This window comes from Equus quagga, chromosome 1 (assembly GCF_021613505.1).
Source record: "Equus quagga isolate Etosha38 chromosome 1, UCLA_HA_Equagga_1.0, whole genome shotgun sequence".
Taxonomy (NCBI): Eukaryota; Metazoa; Chordata; class Mammalia; order Perissodactyla; family Equidae; genus Equus; species Equus quagga.
The window spans coordinates 19,883,415-19,900,748 of NC_060267.1; positions in this window are offsets into that span (position 1 = coordinate 19,883,415).

Genomic DNA, 17,334 nt, shown 5'->3' on the forward strand with positions numbered 1-17,334 from the left:
AAAAAACTGTTAGAACTAATGAATAAATTCAGCAAAGTAGCACAATATGAAGTCAACAGTCAGATCAGTTGCATTTCTATACACAAATAATGAACAATCTGAAAAGGAAATTGCAAAGACAGTTTCATTCACAGTAGCATCAAAAAGAATAAAATAAGGAATTTACTTAACCAAGGAAGTGAAAGGCTTGCACAAAGAAAACTACAAAACATTGCTGAAAGGAATTAAAGAAGATATAAATAAATGGAAGCACATCTCATGTTCAAGGATTGGAAGAATTAATCTTATTAAAATATCAATATTACCCAAAGCAATCTATAGAGTCAATGTAATCTCCATCAAAATCTCAAGGATGTTTTTGCAGAAATATGGAAAATCATCTGAAAATTTGTATAGAATCTCAAGGGACCCCAAACAGCCAAAACAGTCTTGAGAAAGAAAAACAAAACTGAACGACTCATACTTCCTGCTTCCAAAACTTACTACAACTCTAGTAATCAAAACAATGTGGTACTGGCATAAAGAGAGACACATGGACCAATGGAATAGAACAGAGAACCCAGAAATAAACCCTCACATATACGGTCAAATGATTTGACCATATAAGATGCCAAGACTCTTCAAAGGGGATAGGACAGTCTTATCAACAAATGGTGCTGGGAAAACTGGATGTTTATGTACAAAAGAATGAAGTTGGACCCTCACCTAACACTATATTACAAAAATTAACTCAATATGGATCAAGACCTAAAACAATAAAACTTAGAGGAAAACATGGGACAAAAGCCTCATGACTTTGGATGTGGCAACAATGTTTTTGGACTAGACACCAAAGGCACAGGTAACAAAAGAAAAAATAAATATATTGGACTTCATGAAATTTTTAAAATTTTGTACATGAAAAGATGCTGTCCACAGAGTAAAAAGGTGACCCACATAACGGGAGAAAATATTTGTAAATCATACATCTGACAAGGGATTAGTATCCAGAATACGTAGAGAACTCCTAAAACTCAACAGGGAAAAAAACAAACAACCTGATCCAAAAATGGGCAAAGAATTTGCATAAACATTTCTCCAAAGAAGATATACAAATGGCTAATAAGCACATTAAAAGATGCTCAACATCACTAATCATTAGGGAAATACAAATCCAAACTACAGTGAAGTACCACCTCACACCCATTAGGATGGCAACTATAAAAAAAAGGAAAACAGCAAGTGTTAGCAAGGGTGTGGAGAAATTGGGACCATTGTACACTGTGGTGGGAATGTAAAATGCTACAGCTGCTGTGGAAAAGAGTATGGCAATTCCTAAAAATTTAAAAACAGACTTAACATATGATCCAGAAATTTAACTTCTGGGTATATACACAAAAGAATTGAAATCTGTGTCTCAAAGAGATTATGTGTACCCCTATGTTCATAACAGCATTATTCACAATAGCAAAAATATGGAAGCAACCCAAGTGTTCATTGATGGATGAATAAATAAGTAAAGTGTAGTAAATACATACAGTGGAATATTATTCAGCCTTAAAAATGAAGCATGGAGCCAGCCTGGTGATGCATTGGTTAAGTTCGCACGTTCTGCTTTGGCGGCTCAGGGTTGGCCGGTTCAGATCCTGGGTGCAGACATGGCACCACTTGGCAAGCCATGCTGTGGTAGGCATCTTGCATATAAAGTGGAGGAAGATGGGCATGGATGTTAGCTCAGGGCTAGTCTTCCCCAACAAAAAGAGGAGGATCGGCAGCAGTTAGCTCTGGGCTCATCATCCTCAAGAAAAAAAAAGAAGGAAATTCTGCAATATGCTATAACATGGGTGAACCTTGAGGACATTATGCTAAGTGAAATAAGCCAGTCCCAAAAAGACAAATACTATATGATTCCCCTTCTATGAGGCATCTAAAATAGTCAAACTCATGTAAACATAACAGAGAATAGTGGTTACTAGGCCCTGGGGTGAGGAGGAAATAGGAAGTTATTGTTCAATGAGTATAGAGTTTCAGTTTGCAAGATGAAGTTCCAGAGATCCATTGCAGTACAATGTGAATATGGCTAACACTACTGAACTGTTAAAAATGGTTAAAATGGTAAGTTGTATGCGATGTACTTTTTACCACAATTAAAAATGAAAAATATAGGGGGCTGGCCCCGTGGCCGAGTGGTTAAGTTCGCGCGCTCCGCTGCAGGCGGCCCAGAGCTTCGTTGGTTCGAATCCTGGGTGCGGACATGGCACTGCTCATCAGACCATGCTGAGGCAGCGTCCCACATGCCACAACTAGAAGGACCCACAACGAAGAATATACAACTATGTACCGGGGGGGGGCTTTGGGGAGAAAAAGGAAAAAAATAAAATCTTTAAAAAAAATGAAAAATATAAAGCATATATTTAAAAAAGCAACGAACTGACACTTGGATTTTCAGCTCTGACTCTGATTCTCACCATCTGCATGACCTATCTGGGTCATATGGATTTTCTGAGATTGAGAGTCTTCATCTCTAAAATGAAGCATGTGGACTCTTCCTCTAAAACCCTGGAATGGTATTTCCCAAACTGTGTTCTGATACTAACATATGTCTTAGGGGGACACCTGTTATTTTTGTCTGCTAACCCACCTTATTCCTTCTTTTAGAAACAGCACCCCAATTTTACTTTTGAAGATTATCCGTCTCTTTCCCATATGGTCCTGGTTGGACCGTCATATCCTCCTTTATCATTTCTCCCATCCCCGGGCAAATAAGATTGACCTGAGACCCATGCCAGATCAATAAGACCTCTCTCCCAGGAATCTGAATCAAGAGTGAGTGACACAGGTGGTTGGAACTAAGTCAAATCTATAGCAGCACTGTAAAGGGGCAGTCCATTCATTCCTCTACTGAGACCTTGGAACTGCTTAGACTCCTGCCCATCTGAGGCTTGGTTGTTTAAAATTTTCCTGTGACTCTGTTACATACTCAATATTCTTCCAACCCATTCCTTTGTGATTTAAGTTAACCAAAGTGTCCATTAAAGAAGGAAAAAAAGGTTTGGGATCCATTAAGTGTGGGAAACAATGGGTTGACCTAAGTTAGTTTTCTTTGCTATAAAACAACTCAATATTTAATATGCTAATATGCATTATGGGTTTCCAAGAAAGGGATATAGGATGCAGCATTTCCCAAACTTATTTTATGTTCTAATCCTTTTCTCACAAGGCCCCTATTAACATTATTACGCAGGAGTTTAGGAAATGCTGCTCCAGTATTAGCCAGGACTAAATTACTGGTTGGAAATGTACATTCGCTAAAAGTCAACTATCCAATAAACAATTTCAATACAGTTGGAGGAATAATGTCTTAGGATAAGTCAATAATAATATTCATTAAGTGCTTACTATATGACAGGTACTAACGTGTTAATTCATTTAGTCCTCAGAATAACCCTATGAAGAAGATTTGGTTGTGTGTTCCACTTGATAGATATAGCAAAGTACTGAGAGCTTTAGTTACTTGCCATACAGCAATTAAGTGGCGGAGCTGGAATCCAAACCCAGTGGTCTGCTTCAGAGCCTGTACCCCTAATCACTATACGATACAGCTGTTGACATGCAGCTTCCTAATAATTAATTTCAATTCAAAGACAACATGCAAGTTATTTAGAGGAATATATGGGTTACAATATTGAGATGGAATGAGAGAGAGAAATGAGAAAATATGACAAGAATAAGCCTGCTGAAATTTTTGCAAAATTGTGAGTGGAAAAATATACTTTGCCAAGATGACTTTAATGAACAGACTCCAAATTATCCAAGTAAAGCACTTTATTTGGTGCTTCTCTTGGTGATGCCATTGTCCAACTGTGCCTTTTCCCCACAAAGCACAATTATATTTTCATTATCTGAAGCATTAAGAAGCAGTACCTTTTCCTTGTTCTTTCTTTCAAGGCCATCTCCTCTCCCCTACACCTGGCACCATGGTAACAGTCATGTGAAAGAGATCTATATTTTAGTGGAGAAGATGGAAGAGGGAACCACAGACGGAATGGTTGGAAAAAGCATTTAAAATTTTATGAAAATATGATGAAAGATCCTTCCTTTTTAATTCTTAATTTACAAAATGAGCCTTAGACTTATTTGATTTTATTTCAGGTAACTTTATCCACACCCATGCTCTAGCAATCATCTTGAGGCCTGTCAGGATTCCAAAATTCCCTGAGGAGGAGGAAAATGTGTGGAGAGGGATAGGAAGAGGACAGCTAGATGACAGTGGCCAGAAAGACAAGATTCACGGGGCCAGGCATGGAAAAGAAAAGCTTAGGGTGGGCTGTAAAAGGAGTGCTTCAAATAGTGAGTCAACTGTTTGTTCTCTTTTTTTTAACCCACTTTATTGAGGTATGACTGACATACAAAAGCTGTACATATTTAATGCATACAATTTGATGAGTTATATATCCGTGAAACCATCACCATAATCTATGCAGTAGACATCTCCAAAAGTTTCCTCCTGCCCTCTTTATTATTGTTTTCCATGTATGATGAGAACATTTAACGGAAGATCTACCCTCTTGGCAATTTTTATGTATACGGTACAGTATCGTTAACTATAGGCACTATGCTGTACAGCAGATCCCTAAGACTTGTTCATCTTATAACTGAAACCTTGTAACTTTGACCAATATCTTCCCATTTCCCCCTCTGCACCCCAGTCCCTGGCAACCACCATTCTCCTCTGTGTTTTTATGAATTTGACTATTTTAGATTCCTCTTTTAAGTGCTATTATGTAGTATTTGTTCTGTGTCTGCCTTATTTCACTTAACATAATGTCCTTCAGGTTCATCCACATTGTTGCAAATGACAGGATTTCCTTCTTTTTTAAGATTAAATAATATTCCATTGTGTATATATACCATATTTTCTTTATCCATTCATCCATTGATAAACATTTAAGTTATTTCCCTATCTTGGGTATTATGAATAACGTCACAAAGAACATGGGAGTGCTAATACCTCTTTGAGATCCTGATTTTAATTTCTTTGGATAAATTTCCAGAAGCGGGATTGTTGGATTATATGGTTGTTTTATTTTTAATTTTTTGAGGAACCTCTATGCTGTTTTCCATAATGTCTACACCAATTTACTTTCCCAACAACAGTGTAGAGGGTTCCCTTTTCTTCACATCCTCGCCAACACTTGTCATCTTTTGGTTTTTGCTTTTTTTTCTTTTGATAATGACCATCCTAACAAGTGTGAGGTATTGTCTCATTGTGGTTCTGATTTGCATCTCCCTGATGATTAGTGATGTTGAGCACCTCTTCATCTATCTGTTGGTGATCTATATGTCTTCTTTGAAGAAATGTCTATTCAGTTCCTTTGTCCATTTTTTAATCAGGTTATTTGTTTTGTTGCTATTGAGTTGTAGGAGTTCCTTTATATATTTTGGTTATTAACCCTTTATCAGATATATGGTTTGCAAATATTCCCCCCCATTCTGTAGGCTACCTTTTCATTTTGTTGATTATGTCCTTTGCTGTGCAGAAGCTTTTTAGATTTATGTAATCCCACTTATTTACTTTTACTTTTGTTGCTTGTGCTTTTGTGTCATATCCAAGAATACATTGCTTATTGACCTTTTCCAATTTTTAAAAAAGTATACAAGAGATTTATTCTTGTGAAGAATTCAAACTCAGGTGAAGCAAAGATTTCTCTTGAGCATCTGCTCAATCCCAGTCCTTTCCCCAGACTCACCCACTGTTATCAAATTGGTGTGCTTTCTTCTAGATCTTTTGCATGTATTTAGATGCGCATATAGGATAGAAAGTGATAGCTTTATATTTCTTGTGGCTTTCTTTTATATAAGAGATATCATTCAGTATGAATTTTCTACAACATGATTTTTTACTAAGCAGTCTGTCTTAGAGAATCTTCTCTGCTGTTATTCTTTTTTATACAATTAACAGAGTATTCTGTGGTATAAATGCATAATTCATTCAACTATTCATGGATATTTCAGTGGTTTCCAATATTTTGCTCTCATAAACAGTGCTGAGTAAAAATTCTTGTGACTACTTCCTTCTACATTTGTGTAGCTATTCCTCTAAGGCAAATATTTAAAGAAGAATTCTGGGTTGAAGGGCATGTTCATTTTTTTATTTTAAGTAATACTGTCAATTGCCCTCCAAAAAGCCTTTTCCAATTTACACTCCTATCAACAATGTATGAGACTCTTGCCTATCAATCTTCATAATATTTTCTAATCTAATGGCTATAAAATGGATTCTTAGTATTGTTTTGATTTGCATTTCTCTGATTACTACCAGGTTAAGCATCTTTTCATGTTTGTATACTATACGTATTCCCTTTGATTGAATTTCCTATTTAATTTCTGGTGCCCATTTTTATTGGGTTATTTCTTTTCTTATTATTAATAGGTATTCATTGTATCAATCCTAGTGAGTTATATACATTGCAAATATTTTGCCAAGTCTACAGCTTGTCTCTTTACTATTTTGATTATGATGTCTTTGTGGTACAGAAGTTTTTCATTTTGACATAGACAATATGTTGTCTTAAACTTTATGGGTTTTGCATATCATGCCTTAATGAAGAATGCCTTTCTTACATCAAGGTTAAATATATTTTTTCTAATACTTCAAAAGAGTCCATTTTATGTTTGGTTCTTTGATCCACTTGGAATTTGCCTTGCAAATGATAGAAATCTTACCTTTTTTCCTAACTGGATATCCAATTGCCCTGATGTAATTTATTGAGTTAATCATTCATTTCCACTTATTTGAAATGCCATATTCTTATATGCTCAATTCCTATATATGCGTAGGTTTGTTTCTGTACACTATTCTGTTTCATTGTTCTATCTCTTTGCCAGTGCTACAGTGTTTTTATTACCATAGCTGTATGATGTTTTTAATACCTGGCTGGGCAAATGCTCCCTAACTATTCTTTTTTAAAATGCCTTGGCTATTTTTGCACATATTTTTTTTCCAATGCATTTTAAAATTGGATTGTCAAGTTCAAGACAAACATCTATTGATATTTTAATTGTGTTTGCATTGCATTTATTAGTATAATTTGGAGAGGACATGATACAGCTCCCTGTTTATGAAGATCCTTTATGTCCTTCAGTAAAGTATTATAGGTTACTCCATAGCAGTCACATATTTTATGTTGTTTGTTCTCAGGTATTTTGTAATGTCTTGTTTCATAATGGAATCCTTTTATTATGTTTTCTAATTTGTTTATTTACATTGCATGTTAAAAGTATTGATATTTGAATATTGATCTTGTATCCGATTACTCTATTGAATTGTTTTAATAATTTTTCCATTGATTTTCTAGATTTTGCAGGGTAGACAATTCAATCTCTTTCTAATATATTTATCCCATATTTCTTTCTTCTTATTGCATTGCTTAGGACTTCAAACAGAGTATTGAATATTAACACTTATGATGGACATACTTGTCTTTCCTGTCTTGTTCCTAATTTCAATGAAATTTGTTCTATTTCCAGAGTAAGACGTTTTCCAGTTTTTTTCTAGTAGCTATTCTTTATCCAGTTAAGGAAGTTTCTTTCCATTTCTAATCTGCTAAGAGCTTTCATACAAGTGCCTGTCAAACTTTACAATTTATTGGCATTTATTGATCAGCTATATAGTTATTCTCACTATAAATATATATATATGTATACATATACGTATGTATATGTGTGTATTTTGTGTGCAGAAATATTTTTCTAATGTTTAATTATCTTTACATTGCTGAAATTAAACCATATTAAGTCATAATGTGTTTTTCATCTATGTTCATAAGCGAGAATTTTTATAGATCTCTTGTGACATCTTTGTTCTATATTAGCATTATGTTAGTGTCATATAATGAGTAAGATAACTTTACATCTTATTATATGCTTGGAACAGTTTATTTAACATGCGAATTATGTATTTCTTAAAAGTATCCTAGAGCTTTCCCCTATAACCATCTGTGCCTGGTATCTTTTTTTTAGGCATATTTTACTACCTTTTTAACTTCTATTGTGATTCATGGATTACCCAAGTTTTCGAACTCTCTTTGAGTTCATTTTTATCATTTATATTTTCTTAGAAAAAAATTTTATTTAATTTAGATTTTTCAAACTCTCATATTAGTACTGGGTCTGTAGCCTACAGGTTTTGATATATAGCACTGCCATTGTCATTCATTTATGAATAATTTGAAGACTCAGTTTTGATTTCCATTTTTGGGCAAAGATTAGTTTTGACGGACATTTTCAAATATTCGAGATATTTTTGTTGTTGTTTGTTTTTATCTGTCCATTTATTTTTGTGTTCTACTTGTATTGCATTGTGGTCAGCAGATGTCACCTGCTTGGTTCCTGCTTCGGAAATTTGCTGATATTTCCTGCCTGGTGCATTTTCTGAGATTCTGATACAATAGGTTCTGAAGTGGGACCAGAGAATCTGTCTTTTCAGTAAATGTCACTATTAGATTCTGATGCAGATAATCCAAGTAGCACATAGGAAAATGATGCTTCACAGAAGATGCCAAAGGAAGTTGTGAGTTCTTTCCTGAGAACTTTTGAACATGGAAGAAATGGAAGATAAGTCAGGCCTGGTCAAAAGATCATGAACCATGGCCAAACCTGGGCTCAAGTCTGGCTGTATTTCTTTCTCAGCTGTCTGAGATTAGGCAAGTTATTAGATCTCTCTGGATCTTGGTGAAGATTAAAAGAGATACGTAGGGCAAATGGTACAAAGGGCATTTAATCAGTAATTTCTTCAAAGACCTCTGGTAGTGTCATCCAGGTAGGGAATTTTGTTTGGAGCAACCTATTGGGAAGGAAAATTTATATGAATTATTCAGACAAAATAGTCTTCCCATCTCTTCTGCCCCTGCTACTTCTTTTTATCCAGAGGGAGAGATGGAAACACTACGTGGTGATGAATTAGCAAACTTAACTATCCTTTGCATTTCCATTGGACTGGATCTTCCTGAATCCCTAGGGTTAGGGGTCAGGGTGGTCGGATCTAGGTAGGTCCTACCTCTGGAGATGGGGGGTTCCTTGTCTGGCATAAGGAGGCAGAAACATGGGAATGTCTTGACCATTAGTTCTTCCAAACAGCAATCTTGGGAGGGGAAAAGATTCTACCTGGGAAATCTGAAACTAACTCAGAAATTCCAGGGCCCTTTGCCAATGGACAATTTTCCCTAAGGATCTTAGGACTGGTCTGATCTGCTTAAACTCCTGAGACCTGGTCAGACTAAGGCAGATTTCAAGAGTGAATTGTTTATCTGTTGCAGTCAGTTTCCTGTCAGTGACTGGTGAGAAGCAGCCTTTGCCTCCCTAATGTTGAGAGCCTATTGGATGTCCGGCTACGTGTGTGTGTGTGTGTGTGTGTGTGTGTATGTGCATGTGAGATGAGAGGGAGACAGCATGGAGAGTACAGCAGAGTCAGAGGGAGTAGAGAATCAGGATCTCCCACTCTATAAATGAGCAGCTGGTTTACAGAAGAACTCACTGCACCCTCACTCTGGGACTAAGATCAGCACAGCCAATGTCCTCACCTGCATGTGCCAAAGCCCACGGAGAAGGTCGGTGAATGAGTTCACTTCTCCTATGCTGAAAGCTAGACTCTGCCTCTGCTGGCATCCATCAGAGATAAACATTCACTGGCTCCTGTAGCAACCACCTGTGTTCAGATCACATCAGGGCTCAGCGTACAGTGCCCATGGATGAGATGTCACAGGTCTTGACTCAGTTAAACCTCTCTCTTGCTCTGTTTCTTCCTCTCTGGATGTCTAGCTGTGTCTCTGCTTTCCCAACTCTCTTCAGTTACTTGCTTCTTCTTCTGTATCTCCCCTCCATGTTTCCGTCAGGCTTTCTGAGTCTGCCCATCTGCCTTCCTGGCTCTGGCTGAGGGCAGATGGCTTGCATGTGTCTGAGAGGGCTGGTCTGGTTTTGAGGTGACCTGTTTACAAAGACAAAAGAGTCCAGAGACCAGACCAATTCTTCTCCGAGTCACCTGGTTGAAGTGAGTGGGTTCCAAACTCCTAGACTAGGGAGCCAGTTCCATATCATCCAAGGACATGTGCATACATGGGCCTCTCAGACTGTTTCCTATCTGGTTTTTCAACTTTCTAGGGTTTTTTTCTGTCTCTTTTTCTAGCTCTCTGTCTGCCTTCACCATGTCCTGCATCTCCGTCTCTCTAGATCCCCCCTTTCATCGTTTTTCCATCCTCTTTCAGCATGAATAGCAAAAAGGGCACTGTCCCAGGAGGCAGAAAATGTCTTTTGTTTTTAATACTTTATTGATAAGTGATCTTGATCCATAGAGGTTCTGAGGCTACTAGAAGATCGTAATTAGAGTCTTGCTTCTATCCCTCTCTGGCTACTTGAGAAGTAAAGTCACTTCCTCTCTCATAAGCCTCCATGTCCCCATGTTAAAGTTGTGCTAGTGGCACCTTCTTAGAGAACAATGTTCTTCACGGGTTGTTGTCAGGAGCATATGAGAGAAGCTAAACCACGGAGAGTCACAGAAATGGAAGGGATTGTTGCAATTGTTATGTTTTTCACAAACTATTCTTGTCTCCTCTTATTTCTAACTTTCACTTTCTTTCCCTATTTGACTTCATCTTGTTTTCTGCTAATCTGCCTTTTTTTCTTTTATCTGCCTCATAATTTATTTCTCTTCCTCCTTTCTCATTTGTGCTTGTCTCTCAGTCCACTTGCCTGCATGAATAGTTTTCCGTTTATCTGCGTTTCTTCTTTCCTGCTCCTTTGAAAAACGATGACTGATGGGTCTCAAAGTAGTTTGTGAATATATTACAAAATAAGGTAAATAACATGAAGATTTATTTTTTCTCAGATCTAAAGAATAAATAAAATGAAAAGGAAGTAGGGCAAGGAGTCAGAGATGGGAAAGGAGTTTAATCTGCTATACAAAAGAATTTCCTGATACAGAAAAGTGATTTTTTTTAAATCATAGTTTCTACCCAGGAATTTTCTGTGGCCGTGGAATATTGGTTCAAGACCTTAAAAGATATCTTCCAACATATGATGTGCAAAGAAGAAAAAAGGGAGAAGAGAAGTAGAGGAGAAGGTAATATTAAGTGTCTTTTTCCATTGTCAATTAATCTTTACACCCACCAATGAGTCAGAGAGGTTATCCCAAAATGCTATTAGTTAAGTGGTAAAGTGAGATGTTAGCACTGGTTTATCTAATTCCAAATCCTAAGCTTTTTCTACACATTTGCCATATAAATGTGAGTTTCACATGTAGATGTTGGGTCTCAAAAAAGTATCTATTTCACCTCTTTATACTATCTATTTCATGGACCAGATAACTCTGTAGTTCTTACCAAGACTTTCAGATGTGACTATTTTATCTCCTTATCTTCATGTTTCTGATTATTTTTACAATCAGTACAATTCTTCAAGACAGCATAAATGACACCATAGTTCACATTAACCACGGCTGTTAAGACTGCTGGAAGAGCCAGCTAATGCTCAGTTTTACCTTCATCAATCACAAGGTCCTTTGGAATAATTTCCTACAAACCCATCTTGTACAAATTCCCAAACTCTTACTATTCGGGGACTAATTATTCTATGTGTGGATTAACTGGTCACCTTTTCATCCTGTATTCCTTCTACTTTTTAGGGTGTTTTTGGAAGCAGGGAGGGAGGAGGGTTTGGGGGGCTTGGGGACTTTGGTTTTTCCCAAATTATTTAAACCCTCTTCTAGGAGTGGCTATTGTCAGGAGGAGGAATGTATTCTCGGATTTATTTGGTTTTTGCTTTATATATAGTTTAGATTGTGACTCTGGCGGGGAGACTATGAACAATTATCAAGTATTTTAGTGGAAAGGATAAGTCTATGTGGGATCCATCTAGAATTAAGAAAATAGGTTAGGGGCCGGCCCTGTGGCCAAATAGTTGTTTGCATGCTCCACTGCTGAGGCCCAGGGTTTCACTGGTTCAGATCCTGGGTGCGGACATGGCACCGTTCATCAGGCCATGCTGAGGTGGCATCCCACATGCCACGACTAGAAGGACCCACAACTAAAATATAAAGCTATGTGCTGGGGGAATTTGGGGGGAAAAAGCAGGAAAAAAAAAGAAGATTGGCAACAGTTGTTAGCTCAGGGGCCAATCTTTAAAAGAAAAAAACAAGAAACTATATTAAAATAAAAATCTAAAATAAGGTTATCTGTACTGTCTCTCATTCATGTGGATGCCAGAGAAGTATCCTTGTGACTAGAGCTTATGCTTCTGTCTTCTTCATATAGTAAAGATCTGTCATGCCAAACAAGGGCCCTCACAATGTCAGTCAGACCTTCTTTAGAAATGTAGTTCAGGGTCCCTCAACTGCAGAGAGATGGAGACTGCTGTGGATCCAACTATAAGAGTGCAGAGTCTAAAATAGGCAGAGAAAATGGAAAGAAAACACATTTACCTTGAAAAATGTCTAGATTACATGACAAAAAATATTATTATAATTTAACAGCTTTGTTAAATTTGTCTACCACATGGTAAAGAAAAGACTGAACATAAATCTCAACATTTGCTGAAGCTGGGACAATGTATTTGCTCCATAATAGATGTAGATTAGACCTAGCCAGGCATTTGATAGCAGTATCCCTTTGAATTCCCATAAAAATCCCAAAATCTATTTAGATATTTATTCCACCATGGCCTAAAGGGAAGAAACTAAGTATCCTAAAACCAATTCTCCTGTGAGCCTAATGATTAATTTTCTCAATGACAGGTTCATCTAAAATTCATATTCATTAAATTAATAACATCTTGTGTTAATTAGATGATTTCAGGTCTTTCAGACTTTTCTATTTTTGCATCTGTTTAGGGGGCTGTCTTTATTTCTCTTAATTTTGATGACTAGGAAATCATCTTAGAATATGGTTGTCTAAAGTTCAAATGTCTAACAATTATTGAATTTGATGGACTTTTAATTACACCATGAGTTTAACTCTTCTAAATCATTTTAATCCTTTGAGATGTGTACTTTTAGGCATCTCAAGATTCTTTTAGTCAAAGCCATTTCTCACTTTATTTTCTTAATTGCAATGGAATGGAAGCATGTTGAAGACAATAATCTTGATCACTTGCTATTTCCCAAGTGTCTAAAACAGGGCCTGGCCCATAACAGGCTCTTAATGAGTACTTGTTGAGTGAATGAATAAATTAGATATTTATTAAGTTGACATTCCTTTTTAATATTCTCAATATATTTTAATTACATACATATGTAACTATGTATTTATTAAACAAACGTAATACACAATATTTGCTCAGTTTAAGAGGGGTATTTTAAACACTAAGAATAGGAAGATTTATGGGTAAATGAGAAGTGTGTTTTCTTTGGTACACTTTATAACAGCTAAATTATAGAATAATAATATTATTACATATAATATCACTTTCTAACTTAAAAATGTGTATAAAGAAATATATAAAAGTAGTTAATGCTGAGTTTTAAATAAATAGAAAATAGACAACACCAAAAAAAAAAAATACATCTTTCTTAGCTCTACCATCTATAAGCAGCCACTCTTAACATTTTGGTGAACTTCCAAATTTTTATCGATACAAAGGAAATTTTTTTTAATTAATGTTGGCATGAGTATACCAAATATACTGGTTTATATTTTGCTTTTTGTTTCACTTAAAATTATAATAAGTATTGTTGAAAGTATTCAACATTATTACACAGAGTTCACAAACAATTTTAATGATTGCATAGTATTTTATTAGTTTAATTTTCTATGATGTAATTAACCATTCCCCTATTTTGCCTTATTTTTTGCTACTATTAATAATGCTATAATTTTCAATTTTGAATATAAAGCTTTTTTCTCAATTGGTAATTAATTTCTTAGAGTGAATTATAAAAATTGTTGAGTCTATTCACATTTAGTAAACTTATATAGCAGTTCATGCCAGGAACTATTCCAAAAACTTCCCGAGTATTGACTCATGTAATCCTTGTAATAATTCAATAATGCAACTACCATCATTATTGTTCTCATCTTAGAGATAAGGAGACTGAGGCACGTTAATTTAAATCACCTCAGTTTACACAGTTGGTAAGTGGAGAAGTCAGGATTTCAATCCAGGTAATTGGACTCCAGGGCCTGTGTGATTTAAGGGAACTTACACTAAAAGGAATGAACGTTTTTAAAGCTTTTGAAACATATTGCTAAACTGCCTTCCAGTCAAGAGTACCAGTTAACCAGGACTGATGTTATAATTTTAAATTGTTTTTGGTTTAACAGATCAGAGGTGGTATCTAATTGTTTTAAAATTGTTGTTTGATCACTAATGGGTTTGAATGCTTTTGGATGGATTTTCCACTTCTAAGAAATATGAGTTCTTGTCCTTTTATCTCTTAAGATCTTGGTGTTTTTGATGAGCTCTTTACAGAATAAATTTAATATATCTTTGCCTCTTGTATTTGCATATTTTTCTAATCAGTTACTTGTTTAAAAAAGCAAGGTAGCTTTTTATTTTTGGTTATATGAAAGTTTTCTGTTTGATGTAGTCAAATCTATCTTTCTCTTTGTGATTTCTTGTATAACAAAGAAAACCAAGAAGCTCAAGTTCCTGGTGGTCAGATAGATAATGCAACGGAGTGATAATTGGGAGTCTTGAGAGTGGGAAGAACTTGAGGCTCGTCCAAGCAGGGAAACCACCACCAAACTCCAGTTAGTTGCTAATGAGAAAGGCACAGTATGTTGGGGCCAGCCTGGTGGCACAGCAGTTAAGTTCGCACGTTCCGCTTGTCTGCGGCCTGGGGTTCCCAGTTCAGATCCCGGGTGCAGACATGGCACTGCTTGGCAAAAGCCATGCTGTGGTAGGCGTCCCACGTATAGAGTAGAGGAAGATGGGCATGGATGTTAGCTCAGCGCCAGTCTTCCTCAGCAAAAAGAGGGGGATTGGCAGTAGTTAGCTCAGGGCTAATCTTCCTCAAAAAAAAAAAAAAAAAAAAAACGGAAAGGCACAGTATGGCAAGATCTTCTGATTGGTTTTCCCCAAGAAGCTAGAATCTAGATTTTTATGGGATATATCCTCAGAGGAAAGACTGCAGGCTTCATAAAATGCACCTGTGAAGGCTAGAGGGCTGATGACTTATTACCTTAGGCTCAGAAGCGCCCCTTCATTCAAATTCAGTTCTATTTTCTTCCAGTTTTTCTGTGGGTTTTTGAAATATATTCAAAATTTTATACAACTCTCATTAGGTTGTGGTATGAAGCATCTAGTTGCTTCCTTAAAGCAAACTAAAGGAAAGGGAGTGATTTACATTTTTCAGTTCTCTTCCCTTTCCCTCAAGTTTCTTTCTTTCCTTCTTGGAAAGCAGAAGGAGCAATGAAATAATGAAGAAATATTAAACATTAGGATGGTTGTTTCTCTAACTTTAAAGGAACAACTGTCCCTTTTGCTCTTTATGATGGACTCATATTGAATGCTCTCATTTTCTGATTAATAGAATATAGTATGCTAGTTTCTTTGAACTTAAGGCAGAAGTGTCCATAGATAAATTAGAATTTAAAACTCCTTGAAATGCGCAAAAGAAAGCTAAATATAGAAAGGGAGAAGTACAGGAAGTAATGCAAAATTTTCAAAGAGAATTAAAACAATCTAATCATGTGTTAAATATTGCAAATTTGATAAATATAAATTTCAGGCAGATTTCAGTTAGTGGATTGTATAGTTTGAAAGTGACCAACAAAAACAACACTGTTTAAATATTCATTTATCTATTCAAAAATTGTTAATCAAAAGTTTACTCTGTGCTAGAGAATCTGTAGATATTTTTGTCTGTTATGATCCTGTGGTTATTTTTCCCTCACTGTTTTGGCCCTGGGATTGATTCTATGTTAATGAATGCAAACATTTAAATCAGAATTATACCAGCAGCAATGAATTCTTGATATGAAATTACTCTTTTTTCTTAAACCATCACCACAATTAATATAATGAATATATTCATGATCACCTGGAATTTCCTTGTGTCCTTTTGTAATCTCTCCCACTTACCCTTATCTCCCTGCCCCCACCCCAGGCAAGCACTGCTCTGCTGATATGAAATTACTCTTAATAATTAATTCCATTTACCCTAATTAATTCCTTGATCAGTTTTCTAGTACAGTGCTTAAAATATTTCCAATCTTGTCATGTGCATAAAAATACTGAAATTATTTTCATCCAGACTAATTCATTTATGTTTAACTTGTCAGCACAGTTCTATTACATCAGTCTTTTGTCCAAATCAAATTTTACCATAATAGCTTCTGCTACTCTGCATTTTCTTTTGTGGGCATTATTTTTATCCAGTCCAATTTTCCCAGATCAAAATGTGTAGATTTAAATCTAACCACATACAGGTCACCTATTATCAGTCTAATTTTGCATTCTTTATTTCTATCAGTTATATTTAGTATTTATTTCTAGGCTAATCCATGATAAAATTGTTAAATAGCTCAGTATTGGTCTATTGCCGAGAATTGTCTGTTATAAAGCCAATTTAATTCTTCCGATTATTTTTGGGGCCTCGTATAAACTGTCCACAGCACTTTGGCTCAAAGAGCAAGTAATAGGATCAAAAGAGTTTATTTCTAAAAAAACAATTAAGCTATTTTTATTAAAAGAAAGGGGGGGAAATGCTAAGTTATTGGGGAAGGCTTTGCTAAGGAGGTGGCATATGATCTGCATCACAAAGATGAGAAAGAATCCACCAGATAACAAAAGGGGTGAAGGACATTACACAGAAAATGACCAGCATGTGTAAAAGCCGGGAGGCAAGAAGGAATGGAATGTGTGCATAGTAGGCACCAAATAAAACCTGAATGAGCAAATGAATGGGTTTGTGTATGGTAAATAGTAACTGGAGTGTAGGGTGCATTAAGTGGGTGGAGGTGGTTGAAATGAGAGAATGAAAGGCTAATTGGATATGGAGATGAGTGAGGGAGAGTGGAAGAGGTCACCCAGTCTCCCACTTAAATGAGTGGATGTATCTTGATGCTATTAAACAAGAAAGCAAACACACAAAGAAGCACAGGCTCCAGTCTACTCTTTGCTTTTGGGCTATTTTGAGCTTAAATGAGACCTGATGCACTGGAATCTGTCCAGTTTCCAAAGACCAAGGAAAAGATTTTTCCTTACTCCTAGATCGGTTACTTTGATGCTTTCAAATCCCTCATTAAAGTCAGTAAAGTAGTCTTTCCATCAAACCTAATACTCTTGTTGCACCTACCTGTTTCCTGTTGTTCTGTCCTGTGAGAGTTGGAGAATAATTGTTCACCATATTTGAATAGGAGTATT